The sequence below is a fragment of the Somniosus microcephalus genome, unplaced genomic scaffold (genome assembly GCF_052327205.1).
Source record: "Somniosus microcephalus isolate GS21.2 unplaced genomic scaffold, FLI_Smic_1.0 unresolved_chr2, whole genome shotgun sequence".
In the NCBI taxonomy this organism is placed as follows: domain Eukaryota; kingdom Metazoa; phylum Chordata; class Chondrichthyes; order Squaliformes; family Somniosidae; genus Somniosus; species Somniosus microcephalus.
The window spans coordinates 23,105,770-23,114,913 of NW_028225180.1; the positions used below are offsets into that span (position 1 = coordinate 23,105,770).

At 47.6% G+C, this 9,144-nt stretch overlaps 1 non-coding gene across 1 annotated transcript; it reads left to right on the forward strand.

The window, feature by feature from the left end:
• The first annotated feature begins 1,496 nt into the window (after window positions 1-1,496).
• trnat-ugu (transfer RNA threonine (anticodon UGU)) lies at window positions 1,497-1,569 on the forward strand. Its single transcript has one exon. It is a non-coding gene; the product is annotated as a tRNA-Thr (tRNA).
• The last annotated feature ends 7,575 nt before the right edge of the window (window positions 1,570-9,144 follow it).

Below are 9,144 nucleotides of genomic sequence, written 5' to 3' on the forward strand. Positions count from 1 at the left end.
AGAGAGCAATTGAGATAGTCAACGTGAGAGAGAGAAAGTGAGAGAGAGAGAGAGAGAAAGTGAGGTGGAGAAAAATTGAGAGAAACTGAGAGAAAGAGAGAGAGAAAGTGACAGAGAAAAACTGAGAGAGAGAAAGAGAGAGGAGAGAGAGAAACTGAGTGAAAGAACGAGAGAGAAAGTGACAGAGAAATTGAGAGAGAGAAAGAGAGAGGAGAGAGAGAAACTGAGAGAGAGAGAGAGAGAGAACAAGTGAGAGAGAGAGAGGTAAAATGAGAGTGAGAAACAGAGAGAAAGTGAGAGAGACACAGAGAAAAAGAGAAAGAGGTAGAAAGGGAGTGACAGAGGCGAACAAAAACTCCCATACCTACTAGGGGAAGAGAGAAATTGTGCAACACTAGCGGCACACTATGTTACAGCTTGCCATAAACAGAGGGACAACCACTAAATATAAGAAGAGAGTATATATAAATTATATGAAAGTATATTTATACACTCAGGGATATATCTGTTTATACACTGTATGGATAGATCGGTATTTTTGTGAGCAAACATGAATGTTTTTCGATGCTTTGGCAACATAAGATGTAACTTGTCATGCCAATAAAGTGATTTGAATTGAATTGAATTGAATTGAATTGAGTGACAGGAAGATAGAGAGAAAGATAGAGAGAGAGTGGTAGAGACACAAAGAGGGAGAAATATAGAAAGAAGGAGGCAGAGAGACTGAGAGAGAGATAGAGTGTAACTGAGTTGCCTTGGGACGTTTTAGCATGGGAAAGTTGCTCTATTGTAGTTGTGAGGTGACTATTGAAGAGCCTGAGGCAGGTAACGGGGAATGAGACACAATCTGAGTGGTGAACTGCGCCCTGCCTCATTCTTCAAACGCACAGCACTGTTCAATTCAATTCAATTCAAATCGCTTTATTGGCATGATGACAAGGTACATCTTACGTTGCCACAGCATCGAAAAACATTCATGGTTGAACACATAAACACTGATCTATCCATACAGTGTAGAAACAGATATATCCCTGAGTGTATAAATATACATTCATATATAATTTGTATATACTCTTTTCTTATATTTAGTGGTTGTCCCTCTGTTTATGGCAAGCTGTAACATAGTGTGCCGCTAAGGTTACACAATTTCTCTCTTCCCCTAATAGGTATGGGAGTTTTAGGTCATCATTCAAATTTCTGAATTCCAGGCATATTTTTGTGAATTTTGGGTAGAAATTCTCCCTTATGCCCTGATATTTTCTACAAGCTGTGAGGAAGTGCATCTCTGTCTCCACCACACCCTGACTGCAATGAGAAAATATCCTGTCCTCTCTTGGTAGCCGGGTCTGCCTGTGTCTACCTTTTTCGATCGCCAGGCTATGTTCACTAAGTATGTTCATTGTCAAGGTTTTTCTCAGTTTGCTATCCTTTACCATGGTCAGGTAATCAGCCATGTTGTGTTGCACTAACGGGAATGAGAGCAATCTTGTATCAGTGGCTCCATAGCTCAGGGGTTAGAGCACTGGTCTTGTAAACCAGCGGTCGTGAGTTCAAGTCTCACTGGGGCCTGTGCAAAGTTATTTTCTGTTTCTGAACACGCCATTAATCCACCACATGTTTTCTTTTAAGTATGAAACAGTTCAGAGACCATCCCAAGAACAGGCTCTCACTCCCCTCCCCCTCTCATTCCATTCAAATCCCCTGTTCTCCCCTTCACCCTCTCTCCACTCCACACATTCCCCTCTCTCTCTCACCTTCTTCACCTCCACCCTTCCCCCTCCCACTCTGTCCTTTCCTCTTGGGGAGACAAGAAGGCGGATGGGGAGAGGAAGAGTAAAGGGAAGGAGAGAGACTGTGGGTGAAGTGCAGAGAGGGCCAGAGATGGAGAGAGGGGAAGGAGAGAGAATGTGGGGAAAGGAATAGAGAGAGGGGAAGGGGAGAGAGTGTGGGGAAAGGGAATAGAGAGAGGGGAAGGGGAGAGAGTGTGGAGAAAGGGATAGAGAGAGGGGAAGGGGAGAGAGTGTGGGGAAAGGGAGAGAGAGAGGGGAAGGAGAGAGAGTGTGGGGAAAGGGATAGAGAGAAGGGAAGGAGAGAGAGTGTGGGGAAAGAGATAGAGAGAGGGGAAGGAGAGAGAGTTTGGGGAAAGGGATAGAGAGAGAGTGTGGGGAAAGAAATAGAGAGAGGGGAAGGAGAGAGAGTGTGGTGAAAGGGATAGAGAGAGGGGAAGGAGAAAGAGTGTGGGGAAAGGAATAGAGAGAGGGGAAGGAGAGAGAGTGTGGGGAAAGGGATAGAGAGAGATTGTGGGGAAAGGGATAGAGAGAGGGGAAGGAGAGAGAGTATGGGGAAAGGGATAGAGAGAGGGGAAGGAGAGAGAGTATGGGGAAAGGGATAGAGAGAGGGGAAGGAGAGAGAGTGTGGGGAAAGGAATAGAGAGAGGGGAAGGAGAGAGAGTGTGGGGAAAGGGATAGAGAGAGAGTGTGGGGAAAGGGATAGAGAGAGGGGAAGGAGAGAGAGTGTGGGGAAAGGAATAGAGAGAGGGGAAGGAGAGAGAGTGTGGGGAAAGGGATAGAGAGAGGGGAAGGAGAGAGAGTGTGGGGAAAGGGATAGAGAGAAGGGAAGGAGAGAGAGTGTGGGGAAAGGGATAGAGAGAGTGGAAGGGGAGAGAGTGTGGGTGAAGTAGAGAGAGTGGAAGGGGAGAGAGTGTGGGTGAAGTGGAGAGAGGGAAGGAGATAGAGGGAGGGGAAGGGGAGAGATTGTGGGTGAAGTGGAGAGGGAAGGCAATAGAGGGAGGGGAAGTGGAGAGATGGAAGGAGAGAGGCGGAGTGGGAGAGAGAGAGTTAAGCGGAGAGACAGAGTGAAAAGAATAGAGAGGGAGAAGAGAGGAGGGAGGGAGAGCGAGGGGAAGGGGAGAGAGAGGCGGATGGAGGAGGGGGAAATGAGAGAGGGGAAATGGGAGAGACAGATTGGGAAGGGAGAGGAGAGAGAAAAGGAGGGAAGGAGATAGAGAGAGGGAAGGAGAGAGGTGGAAGGGGAGAGAGAGCGAAGCAGAGAGACAGAGTGAGAAGGGGAGAGGGAGAGAAAGTGAGAGAGCGAGTGCAAGTCAGAGAGAGGGAGAGAGAATGTGAGAGAGAAAGTGAGAGTGAAAGTGAGAGAGAGTAAAAAGAGCAAGAGAGAAAGAGAAAGTCAGTGAGAAAGGGAGAGAGAAAGTGATAGAGAATGTGTTAGAGAAAGTGAGAGTAATAAAGCAAGAGAGATAGAATGTGAGTGAGAGAGAAAGTGTGCGAGAGAGAGAATGATAAAGTGAGAACAAGAGAGATATAGAGAAAGGGATGGAGGGAGAGAAAATGAGAGATAGAGAAAGTGAGAGAGTGAAAGAGAGAGGAGGTAGCGAAAGTGAGAGAGAGAAATTGAGTGGGAGAGAAAGTGAGAGTGAGAGAGAGAAAGTGAGAGAGAAAAAGATAGAGAGAAAGTGAGAGAGAGAGAAAATGAGAGAGAGAAACAGAGAGAGAGAGAAAGAGAGTGTGAGAGAGAAAAAGAGAGAAAGTGAGAGAGCAATTGAGATAGTCAACGCGAGAGAGAGAAAGTGAGAGAGAGAGAGAGAGAAAGTGAGGAAGAGAAAAATTGAGAGAAACTGAGAGAAAGAGAGAGAGAAAGTGACAGAGAAAAATTGAGAGAGAGAAAGAGAGAGGAGAGAGAGAAACTGAGAGAAAGAGAGAGAGAGAAAGTGACAGAGAAATTGAGAGAGAGAAAGAGAGAGGAGAGAGAGAAACTGAGAGAGAGAACAAGTGAGAGAGAGAGAGGTAAAATGAGAGTGAGAAACAGAGAGAAAGTGAGAGAGACACAGAGAAAAAGTGAAAGAGGTAGAAAGGGAGTGACAGAGACGACCAAAAACTCCCATACCTACTAGAGGAAGAGAGAAATTGTGTAACACTAGCGGCACACTATTTTACAGCTTGCCATAAACAGAGGGACAACCACTAAATATAAGAAGAGAGTATATATAAATTATATGAAAGTCTATTTATACACTCAGGGATATATCTGTTTATACATTGTATGGATAGATCGGTATTTTTGTGAGCAAACATGAATGTTTTTCGATGCTTTGGCAACATAAGATGTAACTTGTCATGCCAGTAAAGCGATTTGAATTGAATTGAATTGAATTGAGTGACAGAAAGATAGAGAGAAAGATAGAGAGAGAGTGGTAGAGACACAAAGAGGGAGAAATATAGAAAGAAGGAGGCAGAGAGACTGAGAGAGAGATGTGTAACTGAGTTGCCTTGGGACGTTTTAGCATGGGAAAGTTGCTCTATTGTAGTTGTGAGATGACTATTGAAGAGCCTGAGGCAGGTAACGGGGGATGAGACACAATCTGAGTGGTGAACTGCGCCCTGCCTCATTCTTCAAACGCACAGCACTGTTCAATTCAATTCAATTCAAATCGCTTTATTGGCATGATGACAAGGTACATCTTATGTGGCCAAAGCATCGAAAAACATTCATGGTTGAACACATAAACACTGATCTATCCATACAGTGTAGAAACAGATATATCCCTGAGTGTATAAATATACATTCATATATAATTTGTATATACTCTTTTCTTATATTTAGTGGTTGTCCCTCTGTTTATGGCAAGCTGTAACATAGTGTGCCGCTAAGGTTACACAATTTCTCTCTTCCCCTAATAGGTATGGGAGTTTTTGGTCATCATTCAAATTTCTGAATTCCGGGCATATTTTTGTGAATTTTGGATAGAAATTCTCCCTTATGCCCTGATATTTTCTACAAGCTGTGAGGAAGTGCATCTCTGTCTCCACCACACCCTGACTGCAATGAGAACATATCCTGTCCTCTCTTGGTAGCCGGGTCTGCCTGTGTCTACCTTTTTCGATCGCCAGGTTATGTTCACTAAGTCTGTGCATTGTCAAGGTTTTTCTCAGTTTGCTTTCCTTTACCATGGTCAGGTAATCAGCCATGTTGTGTTGCACTAACGGGAATGAGAGCAATACTGTATCAGTGGCTCCATAGCGCAGGGGTTAGAGCACTGGTCTTGTTAAACCAGGGATCGTGAGTTCAAATCTCACTGGGGCCTGTGCAAAGTTAGTTTTTGTTTCTGAACTCGCCATTAATCCACCACATGTTTTCTTTTAAGTATGAAACAGTTCAGAGACCATCCCAAGAACAGGCTCTCACTCCCCTCCCCCTCTCCTTCCATTCAAATCCCCTGTTCTCCCCTTCACCCTCTCGCTACACATTTCTCTCACCTTCTTCACCTCCTCTCTCTACCATTCCCCTCCCACTCTGTCCTTTCCTCTTGCGGAGACAAGAAGGCGGATGGGGAGAGGGAGAGTAAAGGGAAGGAGAGAGACTGTGGGTGAAGTGCAGAGAGGGCCAGAGATAGAGAGAGGGGAAGGAGAGAGAGTGTGGGGAAAGGGATAGAGAGAGGGGAAGGGGAGAGAGTGTGGGGAAAGGGATAGAGAGATGGGAAGGGGAGAGAGTGTGGGGAAAGGGATAGAGAGAGGGGAAGGGGAGAGAGTGTGGGGAAAGGGATAGAGAGAGGGGAAGGAGAGAGAGTGTGGGGAAAGGGATAGAGAGAAGGGAAGGAGAGAGAGTGTGGGGAAAGAGATAGAGAGAGGGGAAGGGGAGAGAGTGTGGGGAAAGGGATAGAGAGCGAGTGTGGGGAAAGGGATAGAGAGAGGGGAAGGAGAGAGAGTGTGGGGAAAGGGATAGAGAGAGGGGAAGGGGAGAGAGTGTGGGGAAAGAGATAGAGAGAGGGGAAGGGGAGAGAGTGTGGGGAAAGGGATAGAGAGAGGGGAAGGAGAGAGAGTGTGGGGAAAGTTATAGAGAGAGGGGAAGGGGAGAGAGTGTGGGGAAAGGGATAGAGAGAGGGGAAGGGGAGAGAGTGTGGGGAAAGGAATAGAGAGAGGGGAAGGAGAGAGAGTGTGGGGAAAGGGATAGAGAGAGGGGAAGGAGAGAGAGTGTGGGGAAAGGGATAGAGAGTGGGGAAGGAGAGAGAGTGTGGGGAAAGAGATAGAGAGAGGGGAAGGAGAGAGAGTGTGGGGAAAGGGATAGAGAGAGGGGAAGGGGAGAGAGTGTGGGGAAAGGGATAGAGAGAGGGGAAGGAGAGAGAGTGTGGGGAAAGGGATAGAGAGAGGGGAAGGAGAGAGAGTGTGGGGAAAGAGATAGAGAGAGGGAAAGGAGAGAGAGTGTGGGGAAAGGGATAGAGAGAGGGGAAGGAGAGAGAGTGTGGGGAAAGGGATAGAGAGAGGGGAAGGGGAGAGAGTGTGGGGAAAGGGATAGAGAGAGGGGAAGGAGAGAGTGTGGGTAAAGGGATAGAGAGAGGGGAAGGGGAGAGAGTGTGGGGAAAGGGATAGAGAGAGGGGAAGGAGAGAGAGTGTGGGGAAAGGAATAGAGAGAGGGGAAGGGGAGAGAGTGTGGGGAAAGAGATAGAGAGAGGGGAAGGCGAGAGAGTGTGGGGAAAGGGATAGAGAGAGGGGAAGGGGAGAGAGTGTGGGGAAAGGGATAGAGAGAGGGGAAAGAGAGAGAGTGTGGGGAAAGGGATAGAGAGAGGGGAAGGTGAGAGAGTGTGGGGAAAGGGATAGAGAGAGGGGAAGGAGAGAGAGTTTGGGGAAAGGGATAGAGAGAGGAGAAGGGGAGAGAGTGTGGCGAAAGGGATAGAGAGAGGGGAAGGAGAGAGAGTGTGGGGAAAGGGATAGAGAGGGGAAGGAGAGAGAGTGTGGGGAAAGGGATAGAGAGAGGGGAAGGAGAGTGAGTGTAGGAAAGGGATAGAAAGGGGAAGGAGAGAGAATGTGGGGAAAGAGATAGAGAGAGGGGAAGGAGAGAGAGTGTGGGGAAAGGGATAGAGAGAGGGGAAGGAAAGAGTGTGTGGGGAAAGGGATAGAGAGAGGGGAAGGAGAGAGAGTGTGGGGAAAGGGATAGAGAGAGGGGAAGGAGAGAGTGTGGGGAAAGGGATAGAGAGGGGAAGGAGAGAGAGTGTGGAGAAAGGGATAGAGAGAGGGGAGGGAGAGAGAGTGTGGGGAAAGGGATAGAGAGAGGGGAAGGGGAGAGAGTGTGGGGAAATGGATAGAGAGAGGGGAAGGAGAGAGAGTGTGGGGAAAGGGATAGAGAGAGGGGAAGGAGAGAGAGTGTGGGGAAAGGGATAGAGAGGGGAAGGAGAGAGAGTGTGGGGAAAGGGATAGAGAGAGGGGAAGGAGAGAGAGTGTGGGGAAAGTGATAGAGAGAGGGGAAGGGGAGAGAGTGTGGGGAAATGGATAGAGAGAGGGGAAGGTGAGAGAGTGTGGGGAAAGGGATAGAGAGAGGGGAAGGAGAGAGAGTGTGGGGAAAGGGAAGGAGAGAGACTGTGGGGAAAGGGGAGACAGGGAAGGAGATGGAGAGATGGAAGGAGAGAGGCGGATTGGGAGAGAAAGAGGGAAGCAAAGAGGAGAGAGGGAGAGAGAAAGAGAGAGGAGGTAGCGAAAGTGAGAGAGAGAAAGAGAAATAGAGAGAGGGAAAGTGAGTGAGAGAGAAAGAGAGAGATAGAAAGGGAGTGACAGAAAGATAGAGAGAGAGTGGTAGAGACACAAAGAGGGAGAAATATAGAAAGAAGGAGGCAGAGAGACTAAGAGAGAGATAGAGTGTAACTGAGTTGCCTTGGGACGTTTTATTACGTGAAGGTTGCTCTGTTGTTGTTGAGAGGTGACTATTGAAGAGCCTGAGGCAGGTATCGGGGGATGAGATACAATCTGAGTGGTGAACTGCGCCCTGCCTCATTCTTCAAACACACAGCACTAACTGGAATGAGAAGCATTCCAGTGCAGGTGGCTCCGTAGCTCAGGGGTTAGAGCAGTCGTCTTATTTAAATTCTAGGGGTCGTGAGTTCAAATCTCACTGTGTGCCTCTGCAAATTTGTTAATTCACAGCATGTTTACTTTTAAGTGTGAAACAGCTCCGAGACCAACACGAGAACAGGCTCTCTCTCCCTTCCCAATCTCCATCTCTCTCCCTCCTTCCGTACAATTCCCCTGTACTCCCCTCTTTGCCTGCCTCCCTCTCACCACATCTCCCCTTTCCTCTCTCACTCTGTCCTTTCCTCCTGGGGAGAATAGAAGGAGGAGGATGGGGAGCGAAGAGGTGAAGGGAAAGAGATGGAGAGAGGGGAAGTGGACAGCTGGAAGGAGGGAGGCAGAAAGCGGTAAGACAGCGTGAGGAGAGAAGAGAAAGAAGAGGGAGGAGAAAGGGAGAGAGAGGTGGGAGTTGGAGAGGGGGGATGCCGAGAGCAGCAAGGTGAGATAGAGCGAGGGGAAGGGGAGAAGGAGGCAGATGGAGGAGGGGGAAATGAGAGAGGGGAAACAGGGGAGACAAAGTGGGAAGAGAGAGAAGGGGAGGGAAGGAGATAGAGGCAAGAGGGAGTGACAGAGTTAGAAGGGGAGGGAAGGGAAGGGGTGAGAGGGAAGGAGATAGAGAGAGAGGGGAAGTGTAGGGGTTCGCAAAATTCCCCTATTTTCCTTGAAGATCGGGAAATATTGGTCCACATCGTGGTTGAAGAATTATGTGTTTTGAATTGCCTCTGGGTTGGATCAATGATTTTGAAGCATACTCAGAGCCACGAAAGACTGCTCTGAGATGGGCAGCACGTGGACAACACCGGAATCGAGGAGTTCTGTGGAAATATTCCCACACATTAAGACAGTACATTTGATTTGAATTTGTGCCCTTGAGCCTGGTCAATCACAAAAAGGTTTTAAAATGGCCGTCAGAAAGCATTGGCCAAGAACAGTGCGGCTTGGAAAAGCAGCTTGTACAGCTTGTAATGTGTCTGTGTGAAAGACCTGTCAATCAAACCAGGGAGTTTCCCTTTTGTGGAGAGGCAAGATTTGTTTATACGAAACTGCAGGATGTTTATTTACTTCAGGGATTAGCCCACTTGAACCGAAACCGCAGAACAATTGGCTTCTATTTACACAGAAAATCCAAACCCATTCAAAGCACTTACACACAATAGATCCATCTAAACTCAGGAAAAGGACTTTTGATATGCAACAGTTTAGGAATGAATGGGTTTTTGAATCACCCAATTCTAAACAATAAGGCAGTTGGATTCCCTTTTGTTTTAGCCCAGGTGAACTCTGGATGTGGGCG